The sequence below is a fragment of the Cryptotermes secundus genome, unplaced genomic scaffold (genome assembly GCF_002891405.2).
Source record: "Cryptotermes secundus unplaced genomic scaffold, Csec_1.0 scaffold401, whole genome shotgun sequence".
NCBI classification, from domain to species: domain Eukaryota; kingdom Metazoa; phylum Arthropoda; class Insecta; order Blattodea; family Kalotermitidae; genus Cryptotermes; species Cryptotermes secundus.
The window spans coordinates 360,936-381,023 of record NW_019731223.1 but is presented as its reverse complement, the minus strand read 5'-3'; the positions used below and the strand labels follow the sequence as shown (position 1 = coordinate 381,023).

At 40.8% G+C, this 20,088-nt stretch overlaps 1 protein-coding gene and 1 long non-coding RNA gene across 16 annotated transcripts in view; one reads left to right on the top strand and one right to left on the bottom strand.

The window, feature by feature from the left end:
- LOC111866505 (protein madd-4) overlaps nt 1-20,088 on the top strand; it is a 669,679-nt gene that overhangs the window by 355,759 nt on the left and 293,832 nt on the right. The window lies entirely within an intron of this gene.
- On the bottom strand, nt 2,925-9,484 carry LOC111866506. The gene is made up of 2 exons (XR_002843161.1): nt 9,378-9,484; nt 2,925-3,425 (listed from the first exon to the last, which is right to left on the bottom strand). It is a non-coding gene; the product is annotated as an uncharacterized LOC111866506 (long non-coding RNA).

Below are 20,088 nucleotides of genomic sequence, written 5' to 3'. Positions count from 1 at the left end.
TTTTTTCTTCTACCCTGAAGATGGAGGCGATACGTTCCTCCGAAACGTCGGTTAACACCACATATACACGATGCCAAATCCCAGAAAACTGCTTTCTTCATAGACTCATTTTGGTTGAATTTGTTATATTCTTCCTAATGCTTTGCCAGGCCTTCCTGATGTCTATTTTTGAATTAAAAATTTTCAAATTCCTTTCAGATTTTTTAAATTTTTGCTTGTAGATTAACCCCGCAGCGTCCAGACCGGCTCTAAAGGTCACCCAGCCTCCTATCCGATTGGTACTGGGGGCTCTTTCTCCGGGAGTAAAGTTGCCGCGGTTTGAAGCTGACCAATCACCTCCATCTAGTGTCGACATCAAGAATGGTGGCGCTTTACCTCCACTCCTTTAAATGTCTTCATGGCGTAGTGCTTAAATATTTAAGCACAGGGGCAGTTTTGTCTTTATACCTTACCTGTTGATTAAATACCATATTTGCATACAAATTGTGTCATGCTACTTCAGCTGACTGAAGATGCACATTCTTCAGTTAACTTCAGACATCGATGATCCAGTGTGTTGCGGGTTGTTGCGAGTGGTTGTAAGGCTCTTATTTCGTTATTCAGTTGATACCCTGTCAGTAACTCAGTACATGGGATCGAATGATTGGCTGTTTAGTGAATAATGAATTGGAATGGGTGTGGAAGGATGCGGTCGTGATGTACTATTACAGAATTTACGTGAACCTCGGGATAATCGTGAAAAACCTTTAAGAATCTAGGATTCTGGGATATCTGAACCCGAGACTACACATGAGTATTCCCCCCTTGACCGATACTTTCACTTCATGTTACTGTGGAGTTAAAATAAAGGCAGATCATAAGTACCTTTCAGAAATGGAATGAGGTCGCAGTTTGTCACTGACGTTAATTTTCAATTCTTACTCTTTAAAATTCGTAGTCAGATGCGTTATCTGTTGCACCACAGGGCCCACCCAGCCTATCCAGGGAACTCTTTTCCTGGGGATAAAGCGGCCGGAGCGTGAAGCTGATCACTCATCCAACTATTGCTGAGATGAAGAAACTGTGGATCTATACACAAACTCCCCTATACGCCTTCATGGCTTAGTGCTTAATTAGTTGAGTGAATGAATGTAAAAGGCGGGCCTTGGCTCTTGCACCGCGACCACAGTGATGTATTTAAGCACAGGTATAACTTTACCTTTTTTCTCTTTGAAATATATTCTTCTCAACCTCATGTAGCATAATGAGCCCTGCATGATCATTTTAACAAGACCGCGAGTAACAACCACAGAGTGGCTGTACAATCGGACAGAAGTACCGGGGCATTCTTTGAAGCGCTGTTATGCAATATATAATATAGGCCATTAAAGCGTCATTCGCTTCTCATTCCTTCATTTGTGGTGCGGTAGATATTAAGAAATGAAAAAAAAAATGCCCGCTGCGTCCGTGTAATAACTCAATAACTCCCTATAGGACTTCATTTAAATTTGACGCTGTGCAGGTTCACTGAACTGTGGACACTTTCCGATTTTAGCTGAAATTGAAAAACAGTAACCGACATTATGCATGAAGATCTGCATGCCTTTCTGCTTGCATCTCCAGCTAATTTCGATAAATATTTAATGGGGCAATTAAACAATAGAGCGTATGTGCCAGAATTGTTGTGCTACATGCTCATTTCCTAACTTGGCGATAGGCCTGTCACAAATGCTTGACTTGCACCAAACCTCTGACGCCTTCACTCCCTATTTCTGCAGTATACATTTATCTATCAAACTAATGAATACGAGAGATATTCGGAAAGTAAAGATACAAGCCCAGCAAAAATTCAAGGGATTTCTTCTTCAGATATGGCAGTGCTGCCGTATGAGATAGGAATCGTACGACAGGGCTTAGTTCACCAGTCACAATCGTGGCAGCATTGTTACTCGTAGTGTGTTTACAATGGCCGTGTCGATTCAAAATCCTCCAAATGTGAGGTTCGTGCAGTAATTCGATTTATTCACGAGAGATGAGAAACTGCTGCTGAAATTCATCGCCAACTTGTTTCTGTTTACGGCGAAGATGTTGTGAAGAGGCTAAACGTGCAAAAATGGTATCGTCAGTTTGAAGTGGGAAGAAGTGATGTTCAAGATGAAATAAGGAATGGAAGGCCATCCTTTGTCGCTGATGAAATCCTCCAAAAATTTATGAAAATATTCGTGCTGACAGACGTTTAACCATGATGAACTTCACCAATGCCCAAAGTGTCAAGAACTGTTCTCCATATCTAAGAGAGCAGGCGAAAGTTTTGTTCGTCGCTGGAATAAAAGAACACATTCCCAGGCTTACTAAGTGCATTGCGATTGGGGCTGCGCCATAGATCAAGCAGTTAGTTGCTGGCTTCCCACCGCGGCGACCCGGTCCAATCCCGGGTCTGGTCAAGTGGGATTTGTGGTGGACAAAGTGGCGCTGGGGCAGGTTTTCTCAGAGTACTTCGGTTTCCCCTGCCAATCTTCATTCCACCAATTGCTCCACAATCACCCTCACCTATCATTTGGGGCTGGTACAATAGGCCAGAAGTGGCCGCAGTACAAGGGACTTAGTCCCACCCCACTAGCAATAAAAAAAGTGCATTGCGATCCATGGTGACTGTGTTGGAAAGTAAATAAAGGTATGTTATAAAAGTGCTACAAGTGAATCCCTGAGAAGAAAAATGCTTTACAAAGATGGTCTGGACTTTGTATCTTTACTTTCCGGATATCATTGTTACAAGCTCTGGTTCTATAACGATGTTACACGAACTGAGATCTGTTACACTGAAGATTGCAATATTTTGGGGATATGTTTTGGGCGGTAGGTTCATCCGCAACATTGGTGCCATTACCGAACTACACGGCTCAACATCCCATATGACATCAATCTTAATATACAACACCGTAAGATATTTGATCGAATTAAATGATTATTTTATTCGGACAATACAACAGCACTACACACACATGAATACAGTGCACTACAAAGCAGGCATGGATTTGCCCAATGCTGCTGGGTGTGTTACAGATACCCGTAACGCGTTGCGACAGCCACATTGTTTCCTCGCACACACACTTCGTGTGGTACTTCCTCCAGAACAATGTCATACGATACCATCCAAATATCGCGCTTGCCTGGTGCTCTTTTAACGTTTGGGAGATCCCTCGAATCAAATCTTATATAATAGTCCAAATTATCGAGTTTCTCTAAAAGCCGCCGTTCAGAACTCCCGTCCCAGTTGTTCTTCAGCAGCTTCATATCATCTGTCCAAGGGGGAAGAGCGGTCAAGTAAACACCTTTTCCCAGAACTGCATCTCGATTCGTGTCTGTAGACCGGCGGATAACTCCATCCACTAAAATTCCTGCATATCCGTCGGATGAAGTGTAGTGATAGAGATACACCATTGTGCCTAGAACGAAAAGTGTCCCCATTAGTTTTATATTCTGCCTAAACGTAAACATGTGAGTCATAATATTATTTCGCAGTTGTTTTTTAATGTAATATATAAATGTATATATGTAGTTACACACAAAAGCATACGTAGACCTTCATTTTAGCGCAGTGAAATATATTCAACAAGGCTACACTGGTATGGCCGTTTATACGCTCCGCTATTGTTGACGAACCATTAGTTTATAACCGTTCATAGTCCCCGCTGTTGGGAGCGCCATTCAGTGTAACTGCCCTTTCTAACTGCCACTTGCTATATCACTTCTTCGGAGGCTTACGATTTGGTCGCCAGTTAGCTGCAGTAGATCAGCATAAACTAGTGTTATGGAAGATGTCGGACTCCTTACAGATTTTACTTATTTAGGATATTTTGTGATCGGGTTTCAGAGTAAACTGCGAAGGAAGTTAGCTCATGTGTCAGTTTGAGGACCATACATCTCCAGGGTCGAAGGCACTTGCTTGTGTTACGAGTGTAGGAGTTGCCGTAATGTAGGTGCATAATGGTACAGATGAAATGTTAACAAGGGACCAGATTGAAGCAGGTTTAATTAATCTGATCGGCAATGCGTTATAACGGACCGTTAAAGTTCAGTTACAGCGCAATAATTTGAATATTCGTATCAGAAACACTGGAAAAGTTTTCGATATGAATGTGCTTGTTTGTTCGATTTAGTCGTCGAAATGATTATACATATAAATTTGCATTTAAAATTAATTTGCTTTCCAATATAACTTAATATGGACGTAGGATAAAGGTGACCAACAACACTAGATGGATAATAACGGAACAAATTTTTACTGAAAATATTTGTGAAAATGTCCTAGAGAGTTCATAGTTGCTTTAAGCACTACAGCATGCCCACTGACTACATCAGTGGCACTTTGAAACTTTCGAGAGCTACCTAATTATGGTGCAAAATCTCGATAACTTGTTGCTTGTCACTGCCTGCCTCCGTTTTCGGAGCGTGAATATTCGCGCGCTCACGGGATAAGTGCCTCGGTGTTACCGTTCTCAGCTGATGCCATTATCACCTAAACATGACTTGATACTGTATTATTTGCTCTTACTGGTAGAGACACTGCAATATTTGTCATTTTATTATTCCTTTAACTTATATCTCGACACCCTAGTGTAACCGTTTACTAGTGGACTTGAATGTGTGAGGCCCTGGAGGGGAGGTGCCTACNGCGGCAAGCAGGAGTAGCCGTGGCAACTACAAGGAGGAAAGGAGCGGCCGGAACAGCGGGCACAAAAGTAGAAGAGGAGGGACGGCAGTACTAGAACATAATTCCTGTTAATACTGCCACTGTCGATTAGGCTAAGGATGCCACCAATTTCATTCTGCGTTTTACCTAATTTTCAGTGGAATGAGAGAAACTGTATATTTATTAGTAAGATCAGCTTGTTTAAGGCAGCATTGACATTCTTCTAGTTAAGCCTCTTTCGGTCGATCTTTAAACTACATATCATTCTTCTGCTGTTGGTTTTATTTTGTCTTTCATAATTTCTGTTTGAAAACCTGACAGTATACTAAGATCATAATGGAAATATGCAAAGGTGTCAGGGCACAACGGTCAACAGAATTTTTGAAGCTAGGCATATGTGCTCTCTTTGCAGCTGTGACCAGGATACACTTCGTGACTGGGTTATCCCACAGAGATGTCCTGTAAACAAACCTGGAGGAAATACTGTCTTGCACGGATATTGTAAAGCAACTCTAACAAGGAATCGGCCTTTTACTGCTTGATTTTGACTTATAAGAAATCGCGTTAGCAGGTTTGCTGTTTAAATATGGGTGTAACGCAGCATAGGGAATCCATGGAAAAGTGGAACGACGGGCAAACACTGGTTTATTAGCTCTGATTTTGATGAAGCGGAAGAGCTACATATCCAGTTACTGGGCCTTCCTGCTCCTAACTATGACCACCAACCAACGGACAGAAGTTTTTCCTACCTTTGAAATATCATTGGAATAAAGCTCTGGACAACTACAGGAAGAAGAATCCTGGAAAGGGAATCGGACAACTTCTGTTTCCAAAACTATCCGCCGAAGCTAGGATGAAGACTGCCGCCCCAAGAGTTGTAACAGCTGGATTTAAATCTACAGGAAGTCGCCCATGTAATCCAGGTGCCCTACCAAGCTTTTGTCTCAAAATTTCCGGTACATTGCAAAGTCAGCCGAGCTGAAGAAGGGCCACCAGTATGTAAAATCAGGAAATGTCTAAGTCTCCTGAAGAAGCTGTACTTGCTTACCCCACGTCAGTAGGTCGATCTATCCAGGTGATCGCAAACGTAACGCTCTGACGTTTCCTCAGTACGAGTAGGTCTTAAGAACAGTAAGAGAAAAGACCGAAAGTAGATATCAAAGAAGTAAAGACTAAACCTGGGGGTGAAGGGAGTAATAGAAACACCTATTTTTGTGTGGACTATGGCGATGACTGTTTCGATTCTCATCTAAAAGGTGACTAGATTCAGTACTTCGAGTTCAAAGTTTGATGTTAGTCGGTAGGCTGTGAGCACATGTCTATATTGTGTGATTCGGGATATGCTGCTTAAGTAGCGATTCTGATTAGGCATAAAAGCATTTGCCTGTTTTAAGACTTGGTTCATGCTAAGCGTTTTCCGATCACTCGCATTATCTAATGACTTCTTGAAATTTTGGAACTGACGATTTCGAATTTTAATAATTTATGTTATATCATGTCATATAGGCTTTATTTGAATAAAACTTTAGACACGACTGACGTTAATTACTATGTATATAGGATAACAACGTAAATTTTCCTTCTCTTAACTGAACATTTCTTTTTAAAATAATAAGCAGGATTTTAGAAACCATTATATTTATTTGAAATTGTGATTCTGAAGAATTTCAGGTGTGATCATTTCTGTCATTCCGTTATAAATCTGCGGCTAATTAATCAAATTGGTGGCTTTCTTGGCCCTTTTACCCTATGCTAAGAACTAAATGGTTAAAAACTTTCTAAGTTATAATCTTTAGGAATATGGCCGTGGATCTACCCCGTTCATATCGCTAGGAGACTAACACTTTAATTAAAACGTCTATATATTAACATTAAAATAATTAATTAAAATCCATTAAAATTTTCCATTAATTTTTAATTATTTTTGGAAAATCATATTCCAACTCATTAATAGAAAATTTTAATGGATTTTAATTAATTAATTTTATGTTACTTTAAGTGGACTGCAACTCGCGGTATTAGCGCACTTTAGAGCAGTATAACAGTTTCGATACGTTAAGACACCTGAAGATGGCCATCTATGGCCGAAACGTGTTATGTTAAGTGTTAAATGGTGAAATGTTGCATTATTGACGGACTGTGGATACATAGACGTTTTAATTAAAATTTTGCAACAGGATGCTGAAATACAGAATGACTAACACTTTGCTTATGTGCAATATATTTAAAAAATTTTGAAGCTCAGAATACAAATTTTGGAATACTTTGTTCATACGCGCTCTAAATTCCTTGTGATTCGCGAGATATTCGGATTCAAGGATTACTTCCCCTTATACCTTATATCGCTCTGGACTAAATTTTCAACCGCTAGCGGGTTTCCAGTGTACCCACGTACGCTTGAAGTAGGGTGGGGAAGTTGTCAAATTTATGATCACATCAAGCTGCACCCCGAGTCGGACAATCTGGCTACAACCGCACAAGGGCTACAACATGCACAGCCAGTGGACNCCCCGCGAGTAGAGCCTCACGCGCATACAGCTGAGGTGATTTTCCCGTTAACTTCCTATAAGTTAAAACTTTAGTTAATTACTTGTCGTAACATGGCCCGTAACTATATCATGAGGTCTTTCTGTAAGTTCGCATGTTTATATACATATATATAGATGTGTGTGTGTTTAGTTTATGTAGAGGTAAAACAAGGTAAAGTTTTCCCTGTGCTTAATTAAACTCTATGCAATGAAGACATATAGGGACGTGGAGGTATAGCTCCACTTCCTTGACCTTGGCGCTAGATGAAGGTGAGTAGTCAGCTTCAGGGCCAGCCGCCTAACCCCGGGAAAAAGCATCCGGTTCCGGTTGGTTAGGACGCTGGATGGGCCCCAGAGTCGGTATGGACACTGTGGAGAAAACAAAAAATCTCGCGCTACCGGGAGTCGAACCCGAGCTCTTCAGCTCCTAGCCCATCACTATACCGACTGAGCTATCCCGACTGCTGTATTGTTTAATTTTCAGACTAACAAAATAATGAATACCTTGACGTTTCACTCAGCACGCCATCATCCGTTTATGATTTGTTAGAAATTAATCATTGAATTCCATACAGGAAACATAGTGATGAAACCTGATGAAATGTATGCTAGTATTTTACGTGTAAGACGAATTACAAAGAAGTCCTCCTCGAGAAGCTGCAAGTGGCTCAATCACTCAGGAATTTCCCAACATTTAATGGAACTTGAAGATTCAGTACCGTATCCACTGGTTCGTATCTTGATCCAGATCAATTCAGTCCATACCACCCAATCCCATCTCTCTAAGATTCATCGTAATATATGTTTCTGTTAGAACGGAAGCTTCTTGTTTCGCAGTCGACCATCATGGTCATTCGTGCTAGGTGTTTCCGTGTGGCCGACTGTGCTGATACCTAGGATGCAGGGCTTGTTGTGTGCTGCTAGCTAGTGTCGTTTTCTTCAGGAAACGAATATCAGCTAGCCACACACCGAACCAAATAAAAATGTACCAACCAACAAAACCATAAGTAACATCACATATGTAGAGACTAAATATACCTAAGTATGTAACTTAAAACTTCGAATATAACCCATCACATATTACAGATAAAGCAAACACGTCCGTGGAAACAGCTTCGTGAACCACGTAGTCTAGAATTAGTCCGGGGTAGTTACATAAGAAAATGAGAACAGTACTACAGTGAGGTTCAGGAGTGAAGGGTAGCAAGTGTTACGCGAATGCAGTCTCCTTAATTTTCTCCTGAATCCAGTTTTGATTTGTTAATGTCGATCAAAAATATCTGAAGTGCCACATTTTTAAAGGATCTCTTTGATGGGTTAACGTAATGACTTTGCCCTGCAATCTGGATTTGAAGCATCACTATGTACTTAGTTCAAATAAAAACTAAACACATAAATGTACTGCGTGTGAAAAACATTGTTCGGTGTGTACTGCCATATAACTCCAATGATTAAGAAACTGGCAAAAAAGGAACAATTTTCTCAATTTTTCTCTTTCTGTGAACAAGTATAATATGGCGGCATTATTTACAAATGTTTTAATTACATGGCAAATAGACCATTGTGCACGGCAGACGCAAAACAAGGAAAACATTCCTGCTACTTTTCTTTTGTGAACAAACAAAATGTGGAAGAGAATTTTTCGACATGTTAGTTTTTTTTTTGTGATTCGTTGAAAGTATATGTTCTTGTTAGTAACTAAGTTACAAAAACTTTATGCAAATCGTCATCTTTCAGTCTGGGTAGTTTTAACATATTGTAAAAATAGAGTCAGTGTAAAAATTGACTGAGAGCCAGTGTATTGTAAATAACTTATATTAAGTGAAGCCTTTTCTTATGGAGCGTAAAACAACATTCGAGCTTCAACGAACTGAACAAAATGGCCACAACCTGCCGTGCTATTGAAGGCCAGCTTCTATATACAATGGCTTTACCGCCGGTACCGATAATATCCAAGTGAAATTAATGCCCAATACCGACAACTACTTGTGTATTGAAACTGAAACTAAAAGGGCCCTAAATATGCCCACAGTTACGACAGATTGATGTACGAAAGTGGTTACCACAACAATGGACCAACAACGACATAATGCGCATGTCACAGTATTCTAAAATTTAGCCATAAAATTCAGCACCGAAAAGGTTAATTCTGTAACAGTTGGAGCTGGTGTACTTACCCGGCGAAGAAGACTGCTCCAAATTGTAACGACCAGTACACGAGACGTTCGGACTCTCACTCTTGTGCAGCTGGCGAATGAGAAGTAGACGCCTCTATATTTCTGCTTATCAGTCACGTGATATGCTACGACATCAATCCTTTTTTTATAATGTTGCATCCTGCTTGTTAAGACTATGAATTCTGACGGTAAACTGTCACAAAATTTTGAATCCTGCAATGTCACTTAGTTCCTTTACATGTTTCTGTCATGGTGGATACACACAAAATTACATAGAAACCACAAAATACGTGTATAACACACTTTTTAAAAGTTATTAGCTTTCGTAATTAGTGTTTCCTCTTGAAACTATGGAAAATCAGCAGTAAAAATTATCGCTTATAAACGTATATACAGAGCCAGTCACGGTAGCCGAGCGGTCTGAGGCATGTACTGTCTTCGCTCGCTTGGGAACCTGGATCGTGGGTTCGAATCCCACCCAGGGCATGGATGTTTAATTTATGTGTGTGCGTTTTTCTGTGTTTGTGTACAGGTAGAGGCCTTGCGACGAGCTGATCACCCGCCCAAGGAGTCCTACCGAATGTGTAAGATCTAGAAAAACCGAAGTGAACGGAGAAGTTCATGGAGGTAGGACTAGGCGCACTGGGGCTGTAGTGCCAAGGAAAATAAAACGTATACATACATATGAAATCAAACATAAAAACGGTTAAACCTTTATATTCATGAACGCAACTTAAACGATTCCCACATAGTTGTTCGTGTCAAGGTCGTGGCACTAGAAGCAGAAATCATAGCCCATAGGGTTGTCAGATGTTGAGGTTCACACATTTTCTAGACAATCGGCTCATAGATGGCGGCAAGGTTGTCAGCCCTACGCACCGGCCGCCCTTTACCCTCAAGAATATTCCAATATTCCTGGTACTTGTTTCTGTTAGAGGCTGAGTCGTCCCCAGGACCATAGTACGGCTGGAAGGGTTAGGTCAATTAAAAAAAATTCAATGACCTCATCGGGATTTGAACCCGTGACCTTCCGGCTTGTAGTATATTGCCTAAGCCAACTACGCTACCGCGTGCGAGTATTATATTTAAACGTACTGACATGATATTGAGTTTATGTTCGCAGTACACGAAAATATATATACCGGTAAGGTTTAACGTTTCTGTGGCTTTGAATATTCATCTTGTAGCGTTGTAGGTTGCAGTCCGATAAATGGGTAACAAAGTTTGAAGGGAATTAGGCCCTACCGGTGTCGTCATCATGGTCGTGAGCATCAGAATACGCAGATATTAATTTTTTACAGAAATGTCCATTTTCTGATCTTTCAAGTAATAATTAGTACGATTAAATTACAGGCACAGGAAGCAATCGCGTTAAATTCTCGATTTGTTTCCATTTGTTACACGTGACTTTATATTGACCAGTTAAATATCCCGATAGAATACTCGTAAGTCTCCGGATAACAGTTTAATATGCTGTTGTAATTATATACCTATATACCATCTACATTAATAATCAGTATATCTACATTTTTCCCCCACTGACTTTCCTGTAATCTTTATCCTTTTCACAATAAGCAGTGATTATTCTTCTAAACAGCATTAACAGATTGGTCTTTGTGATGGAGAGGCAGGGTAATTTTTATGAAGCTGGAAATTAATTTTTAAGTATTATTTAGGTAAATGTTAAGCTTTAGGGGGTTATCTAATATTCCGTTGCAGAAAGGTTTTACTGTGGGACACGTGCATATTATTACGTGTATTAGTGACCCGTGGACAAGTTTTGATTGGCGAATCGATTTACTGGGTATTCATAAGTCGTAACTAAAATTAATTAGAACAATCTAAAGATTACTGAAATTATAACATAAAATAAAGTCGTCTATATCTGCTTTAACTGGTCGTTGCTGGGTAACAGAACTCAACAATGGCTATGCCTTTACAGTGTCTTCACTATCCGTTTCCTGTCAACGAATTTTAATACAGGAACGATCACTTAAAATCACATACTCCCATTATCACTGTACTACAGCACATATAAAGTCTTCAGTTCACACTTTAAATCATCATAGGCCTACTTCTGATCCTTCTTCAACTACGAAGCCCCCATGGATATCTCCTAACGACAACTGAACTGAATTCTTGACGCTCTGTTCCAAGTCAAAGTCAAAGCCACATTGCCACTGACGGTCAGTCAGTCAGTCAGTAAGTCTTGGTTCCGAGCGTCATCTGAAGGTCATGACCAGATATTTATTACTGTTTGACAGTTACGGTCTTCTTTCTGTGGGCCGCCCTCTCTAACGAGAGGAAAGGGTCTGTCTTTTGTATATGCTGTTGGTCCTTGCCAGGGCAGTCTTTCTCTTGTCCGAGTCCCTTGTTACTCGTGAACATATTTTACTGTCTCCGATTTGAGACTTCCCTTTTCGTCGCCTCTTACGACTCGCAGGGTAACGTTGGAGGTATTTGAGCCCGCCTCCACACAAACTGTTTTTATTATATTGACAGCTCGGACATGCGTCACGGAAAATACAACACGTGATTGCTACACTCTGTTGTGTGACGTCACCACACATGCGCAAACTGAGCGGACACAAAGAAACACTCTTCGAACATTGTTGTGTGACGTCATCGAGCATGCGCAAGCTGCACGGATACAGAGAAATACTTCTCCAGTATTGTTGACCGTGGGTGCGTTGCGGGCGTTGCCTAGCAATGGATTTACATGTCACAATATTGATTAGCGTTATGACAAACCCAGAACAGACATTAGGGAAAATTGTACATCTTATCAAATAATGTCTCTTTTAACGGCAAATCCGACTGAACGAGCTTGTTGAATACGTTCACAAGCCTCGAGAATGCTCCGTACTTTGCATGAACAGGAAGTCGAATGTTGATGCAATACGTCAGCTTTATCTCCACAGCTGGGGTCACTTTACTGCGCTCGCAGCAGAAGCACGGATCTCTTTGTCTTCAACGACTCAGATAGGATGATGAGAGAGTAGCCTCTTATCGCCTTCTGGGTGACTGTTCTCCTATGCGTAGTAGAATTCCCCATGTCACAAAGTCTGGAGAAAACAATTTGTTCAAGAATTCCAAGAATCCCGTCACTGAGTTTGTACATTAACATTTTTCCCTTCTCTTTCACATACAGTCGTTTCATGTTGATCTGCATGAAATAATAGTGTTGCTTGTAGTAACAAAATGGCGCCATAGTATTGTCGTGTAAAGGACAGGGCTTGCATACATGTATATCATAAAAATATTCATATTTTGGGGCACGTGCTAAAAGAAAATAATACATTCGAAAAGCTAATTTAAGTAATACACAGACTGTCCGAAAACAGTATAGGGTTAATTCAGGGTCTTTAATTTATGAACTCCTTGGATAGGCATTGAAATTTCCCCTTTGAAGCATAATATTTATGCACCATCTCGTTAGATATTGAAAAGTATTGCATTAGTGTCTACAGAATGTATTTGTTTCATGTGATTCCTAGAATAAACGGTGGAAACTCTGTGTGTTTCCTCTGAGGTAAGGACACTGAATTTTTAATGTCTGTAATACTTCAAGAAATTACTCGAGGTAGATGTCAACGAGAAGTATCGTGTTACAATCTCAAACAGTTTCGCATCTTTGGAAAACTTAGGCCACGAGGTGGATATTAATAGAGCTTGGGAAACTATTAGAGAAAATATAAAATTTTCAGCCAAAGAGAGTCTAGAATGTTATGAACCGAAGTAACATAAGACATGGTTCGACGAAGAATGCTCAAAATTATTAGATTGACGGAAGCAAGGAAAATTACAATGGTTACAGAATCCAAGCGAAATAACTGTGGATAAACTGAACGATATAAGACGTGAAGCCCGCAGGCATTTCAGGAATGAAAACAGGGAATATCTTAAAGACAGTATTAATGAGCTCGCAACGTACAGTAAGAACAGTAATATTAGAAACCTGTATAAAGGAATAAGAGGAGGCCAAGGTTCACCCAGGGCTGTAACGCCGAGTGGTTGGTAGGTAGGTATAGAAGAACAAATTACTTTAAGAGGGGTTACCAACCTAGCAGTAACTTAGTGAAGGATGAGAATGGTGATCTGCTTGCAGATTCCCACAACATTTTGAATAGGTGGAGGAACTACTTCTCTCAGTTACTGAATGTACATAGGGTCAGTGATGTTAGGCAGAGAGAAATACACACACCTGAGTCGTTAATGCCTGATCCTAGCCCTTTTGAGGTTGAAAGTGCTATTGCAAAATTGAAAAGATATAAATCCCCAAGGGGGACACGCGTAAGCGCAGTTGGTTGAGCCACTATAATACAAGGCGGAAGGTCTCGTGTTCGAGTCCTGAAGAAGTGGATTTTTTTTTAAATTTACCTAATCCTTGCAGACGAAGTATGGGCCTGGGGTCGGCTCAGCGTCTAACAGAAACGAATATCAGAAATCTTACTGGNGGTGTAAAGGCGACGGGCGCGTAAGGCTCACAACCTTACCGTCTTCTGTCAGCCGATTGTCTAGAGAAAATATGGGAGCCTCGACGTCTCACAACCCTAATGGGCCTTCATGGATTGTTACATTGATAGCTTTATAAAGCGCCAGGTTGTGATCAAATTCCGGCAGAACTTATTCAAGCAGGAGGTGAAATATGGCGTTCTGAGATCCATAAGGAAATTAATTTCATTTCGAATCAGGAAAAAATTGCCTGATCACTAGAAGGAGTCTATTATAGTACAAGTTCACAATAAGGTCTCTTTACCCCCGGGGAAAAAGACCCCGGTATCCATTGGATAGGACGTTGGGTGGACCCCAGAGCCAGTCTGGACGATTTGAAGAAGAGAAAATTCTTGACCCAACCAATGTCGAATGGTAAGACTGTAATGAATTGAAAATGGCGTGGAAGAAAGCAATCGTGGCCTAATTGCAGATGTATTCCCGCGGCATTTGCATGGAGGGACGGTAGAAAACAATTCAAAGCTTGAGTCATGATAACCGGTGTCCGGGCAGATAGATTCTTATGACACAAATGGAGGATCGAATATTTTCGCGTGGAAAACTCAGCGTTTGTATAAAACAACGAGTTTGAAGTCTTTCCTATATTAAATACTAGTGTGATCAGTTCGTTTCTTTTTTAGAGTTGCCAGTTAATGCCACTCTCAGTATCGAGACTGTAAAAAACAAACTCCATTATTGTAGGAATTAATTTTGTTAGTTGTATTGATATCCTTATCCCGAGTTCTTCTCTAATATCCTAATTGTATTTGCGAACTTCGCCGGAAATGCTATAACATTTTTTTATTGCCAGTGGGGTGGGACCAAGTCCCTTGTACTGCGGCCACCTCTGGCCTATTGTACCAGCCCCAGATGATAGGTGAGGGTGATTGTGGAGCAATTGGTGGAATGAAGATTGGCAGGGGAAACCGAAGTACTCGGAGAAAACCTGCCCCAGCGACACTTTGTCCACCAGAAATCCCACTTGACCAGACCCGGGATCTAACCCGGGCCGCCGCGGTGGGAAGCCAGCTATACAATACTTGAAACTTAAGTTCCGCCAAGTTTTGATGTTAACACCTCCTATACAACTCATGTACATACAAAAATATGTGAACAAATTTTCAGCTCAGTACACATTTGATCCACAAATTTGTAAACTTATGAGAGTAGTAAGTGTAATTCTTTTGCACCATGTCGCAGAATTAATCGAGGAAATGGATTTCATTGCAATGTTGCCACGCTTCATAAAAGGATCACTTCTCTATATTCTTCAGTGTGTCATATACAAAGTGTCGAATCCCCGCGTTTTTAAACAGTTCGTGCTGGGAATATGACATGCGAATTAAATGAAAGATGATTTTTCCTGCAGCCTGTCTCATTTCTAATTCTAGTCCGGAACTCCAGTACGTTGCTCCGCAAATCCGTCTGAAGGGCCGTGTAATTTATGAGTACCGAAGTGCCTAATTGAAACCGCGGTCCTCTTGCTTTCTCCCTCATAAATGCATATGAAGCAGACAATGGGTTGGGCAGGGAAATAACATCTGATGTTTTGAAGTATGTCCGAGCCATGTTAAACGGTATAAGGGACAGTAATGGAAAGAAGCTGCTAAAATTGCTTTATGTTACATGAATGTGATACCTGGTCTCCCAGTCAAAGAGAAGAACATGGGAAGTAGGTTGAGGGCGCTGAAGAACACAATGCTGAGGGAATTACTTGAACCTAAGGCATACAAAGTGATAGCAAGTGAACAGTAAAATAGTCCATGTGATCATTTAAGTAAACGCCACACCATGAATACGTATAGGAGAGTAGAAGGATAACCCCCCAATTCTTGACGTCTGCACCAGATGGAGGTGAATTTTTATCTTCACGCCCCGGCCGCTTTACTCTCGGTACCCGTCGCATTGCATAGGAGGCTCCTCGGAGCCAGTTTGAGGTAGAGAAAAATCTCTTTTCCTTTCCGGGAGTCCAACATGTAGCCCATCGCTACACCGACTCATCTGTCACGGTAAATGGAGAGAATTACATAAGATGAACTTCATAAATTATGCTCTTCACACAACAGTGTTAATGCAATTAAATAATCATATGATGAGTGGAAAGTATTGGGTATGAGTAGAAGATGAAAAATGCACAGACCTGAAATATTTTGGTTCCGAAGAAAAGAAGGAATTGGACGATTTTGTACAGTCACTGGAGCATTATATTGAAATGGTATTTGGACAAACTGAGGGTGGGGATGTGGACAGGATTCATCTGATTTCGTGATTACTGCGATGGACTTGTAATCTATTAAAAGGAAATTTCGGGTAAGCTGCGTGCCCGACAATAGAGCGTGGCACAGTGAAGTTATCACAGGTTCTGCTGTTGTGTGACCTCAGCTCTGGGTGTTTAGCAATTCACATTCTACCGTCTCGGTGAATATTGCAGTTTACATCTGTAGCTTGTCAACATATTCCAAAAGCCGACCCATTGGGCAAAGATAACGACAAGAATGCTTGCTGATATTTTCGAAGCCGTTGTTGTCCTTTAAGCTATGTAATTAACACTGGAGATTCGAAAATGATCGAATTAAAGCCAACCATAGTACCCGAACAGTTCTGTCCAAATTATCCATGTCCTTTATAACAGTATCTTCTTGCAGTGAGGCCTATAGCTGGAGTTCTACAGACAAAACCAAAAAACTCCGTGGCCTGTAGTCCGCAAGCGAACTATACCGACCGAGCGACTAATCTCTGATTTCTATACCGGGCCCGCTACCTTTCCATTCAAGTAGCACCTCAATTATCCTCACGAGAGTGAGTGGACCACGTTCCAGACCTACTACTTCTCAGAAAATCTGGTAGCTCCCGGAATCGAACCCGGGACCTCTGGATCTGTAGCCAGGAACTCTGATCCCTAGACTGCAGAGGCGCTCTGAGTTTTACAGATACTCGCTTCACATTTCTGGCGATGCATTTATCTGAACTGATGTTTCACTATGGCGCTATCCAGTCCGTCCGTCCATGTAAGCACCTACTGTGAGACCGGGGTTGAATTCCCATTCGTTGCATGTTCACATCTGATTACATTACGAACCAATCAGTCTCACTTGTTCAGGCGGCCACTAATAGGTTTCCTCATCATGGTTCTTCTGCGTGTATTTATTGTTTCCACATGTAAGGTTAAAAATACACACCCCCATCCTAATATCTTCGATTTAACAACCCAAAAAGCAGATAATAATAATAATGAAAATATTCTTCTTAATGTATTCGTTTTTCTACGGTTAATTTACTGCTGCGTCTTATAGCTCAGACATAATAGCTTCGGATGGTCAAATGGTTAGTGATGATGAATTGGAGAGGACGTAGAAAGAAGTAGTCGTGGCCTAATTTGAGACACCATCCCCACCTTCGCCTGGATAAGACTAAGGACAACCACGAGAAAGCTCAGTCATGGTAATGTCCCTCCAGAAATTAGAACCGAACAGTTCCCCAGTAAAAGTCGCAAGCATTACCACCTGCACGAATTTGTTCAGTCCTTGTACTACAATGTCTATTCCAGCTAGGACGGACATTTTTCCGTAGCGCGTTTTGTAACAGCACTATCAAGCCTGTGGCCTGTTCTTCCTTCAGTGTGGTTTCGCAGCGGCACAAAAAGATTGGTAATTTGTTTCAAATAGCGTTTTCTTGACGTGACAATTACCCCACCTGAAGTAATTATTCTGTTTTATTTCGTAATATTTGTCAAGCTGAAGAAGTGACACTATGAGTTGTGTACTTTGGTAAGTTCGGATTATTTTTTGTTTTTATTTTTTAAATTATCCTCAGGGTGAAACTTTCTGTGTAACTTCCAACACTAGAGAATAAGAAATATGAAGACCTAGATCGTTTATAGAGGTTATTTGCGGCAGTAATTGGGCTGACGACAGGAAACTTTGAAAACACGTAAATCGGGAAACTGACATAAACCGATGCCGGAACCCTGTACTTGCAGAAATGAAACCATTCATACACGTACGTACATACACACACATACAGCGACTGTACGCTGATTTCGGAACGTTTTTAGAAGCTGAGATACAAAATAACTGAAAATACGAGACATACGTTGTGTGAAATGTTCTTTGCACGTTGTAGGTAACCAAGATACCATCCACGAAATATACACCACTGCAGAGAAGCAGAACACAGGAAGGAACAACGCTACGACACACAATGTACAACTTTGCATAGTTTTGAACTATTTGAAAATTGTTTTATGTACTGAGTTATTTTAACAGGAACAAATCTGATTTAAATAGAAAACTTTCCGGACGTCCAGCCATCACGGTTTATATAATACTACAACACAGTACAACAATTTCCGGAAATCATCATATATACCTGATGATGGCCCTGTGTGGCTGAAATGTATCGCTGAATTTATATGACGGCTTAGACTAAGTGATGACTCGACCAATGTGTGTGAAGCTGTATTGAAGACTGCATTGCATGTTTGTGTATCAAGCCTTTAGAAGCACTTCACTTCAGAGACGCAGGCACAAGAGGTCAGTTTACATAATATGTAAACTGTTATTGTCTCAGATAAATCTCACCAGGCAGAAAGGCGGATATGATGAACGTTCCCTGGTAAATTACTACTCGTACAGGAGTTTGCAGCTCACTGCACTGTCTCAGTCCTTGGTGGTCAGCTTTTAAAATCTGTGTCTTAACTATGCCTGAAGAGGCAGATATATATATATGCGAGAACTATATAAAGATGGCGACTGTGCGTCGACTGAGATTTTCTGAGCGGTTCCGTCGTGTTAGAAGAGGGAAGAGGTCTGCCTGAAGTGACGAGCATCTCGGACGCCATTCAACCGGCAAGAATGATGAATTGGCAGCTCAAGCACGTGATTTAGTGTGACATGACAGAAGATTGACTATTTTTGAAATGGCTAAAGATGTAGGAAGATCTCTTGGCTCGTAGCAGACCATAAGGACCAAAGGTTTAGAAATGGGGTCTATCTCCGCGACATTAGTTCCACGATTGCTGGAAGAGGGGCAAAAAAATTTGCTTGCTTGTGGCTTTGGACTTGCATGAATGTGCAGAAAACGGTGACCATTGTTAAATATAACCTCTGATATATGAGTGTATACTCATGGCCCGACACTGAGCCGTAGTTGTCACAGGGAGACTCCCTCCAGTCACGGTAGCAGAGCGGTCTAAGGCTTGAACAGTCTTCGCTCGCTCAGAAGTCGGGATCATGGGTTCGAATCCCACACAAGGCATGGATGTTTAGCGTGTGTATGCATTTCTGTTTGCCCTGTGTTTAGGTGGAGGCCTTACGACGAGCTGATCACTCGTCCAAGGGGTCCTACCGTCTGTAAAAATTATCAAAATAAAAAAACAACCTCGATTCCGTAGGGTATAACGGGGACGGAGTAAGTAAGTAAGTACACGCTACCGCGCGCCCCTCCAAAATAATGTATTTATGATTATTGTGCCGCTCTCTCAGTAAATAGTGATTGTTTCTCTAAACAACATTAAGAGGTTGGTCTTCGATTTGTATTGGAGAAGCTGTATGTTTTCTGTCAGATAGTAGCTGGATTTTTAAATGTTATTTAGATGAATAAAATTCTAGGTCTTCAGGGTTGCGACGTCGTGTATTTTTATAGTAGGATACCGCTGTTTCGGAGGAACATTTGCCTCCATATTCAGCCTGATCCACTATTCAACCACAAGACTATACGACCTCACATCCCGAAAGTCGACACAACTTTGATAACGTCAGAACTCGTGTTATTTAGATGAACATCATGCCTCAATGGGTTAACCTAGCTAAGAGACTTTAATTGTTTCTTGCATCCTGTTGTGTATTTAATCAATATTAGAGTCAATTTTACCGACCACACAACATATTTTTATTATTATTACACTACATGTTTCGACATCAAGAGGTCATCCTCAGGTGTACGAACACATCTGTATAATTACACGCAATCACATTAGCCTTCTCACTTATTCGATCCTGTATCTTATTCAGGCCCACGCTCAATAATATATCAAGCTCCTCTCACAAAACACAAGTTAAAATATTATTCTAAATGTCAAAAGTTAAAATTTTAAATTTTAACTTTTGACATTTAGAATAATATTTTAACGGGAACATGCTCTGTTAATACTTGTTGCCCAGAAAATCAACTTCCGATCTCACTCCACTATTCCGACTTTCAGGCGTCATGTCACATT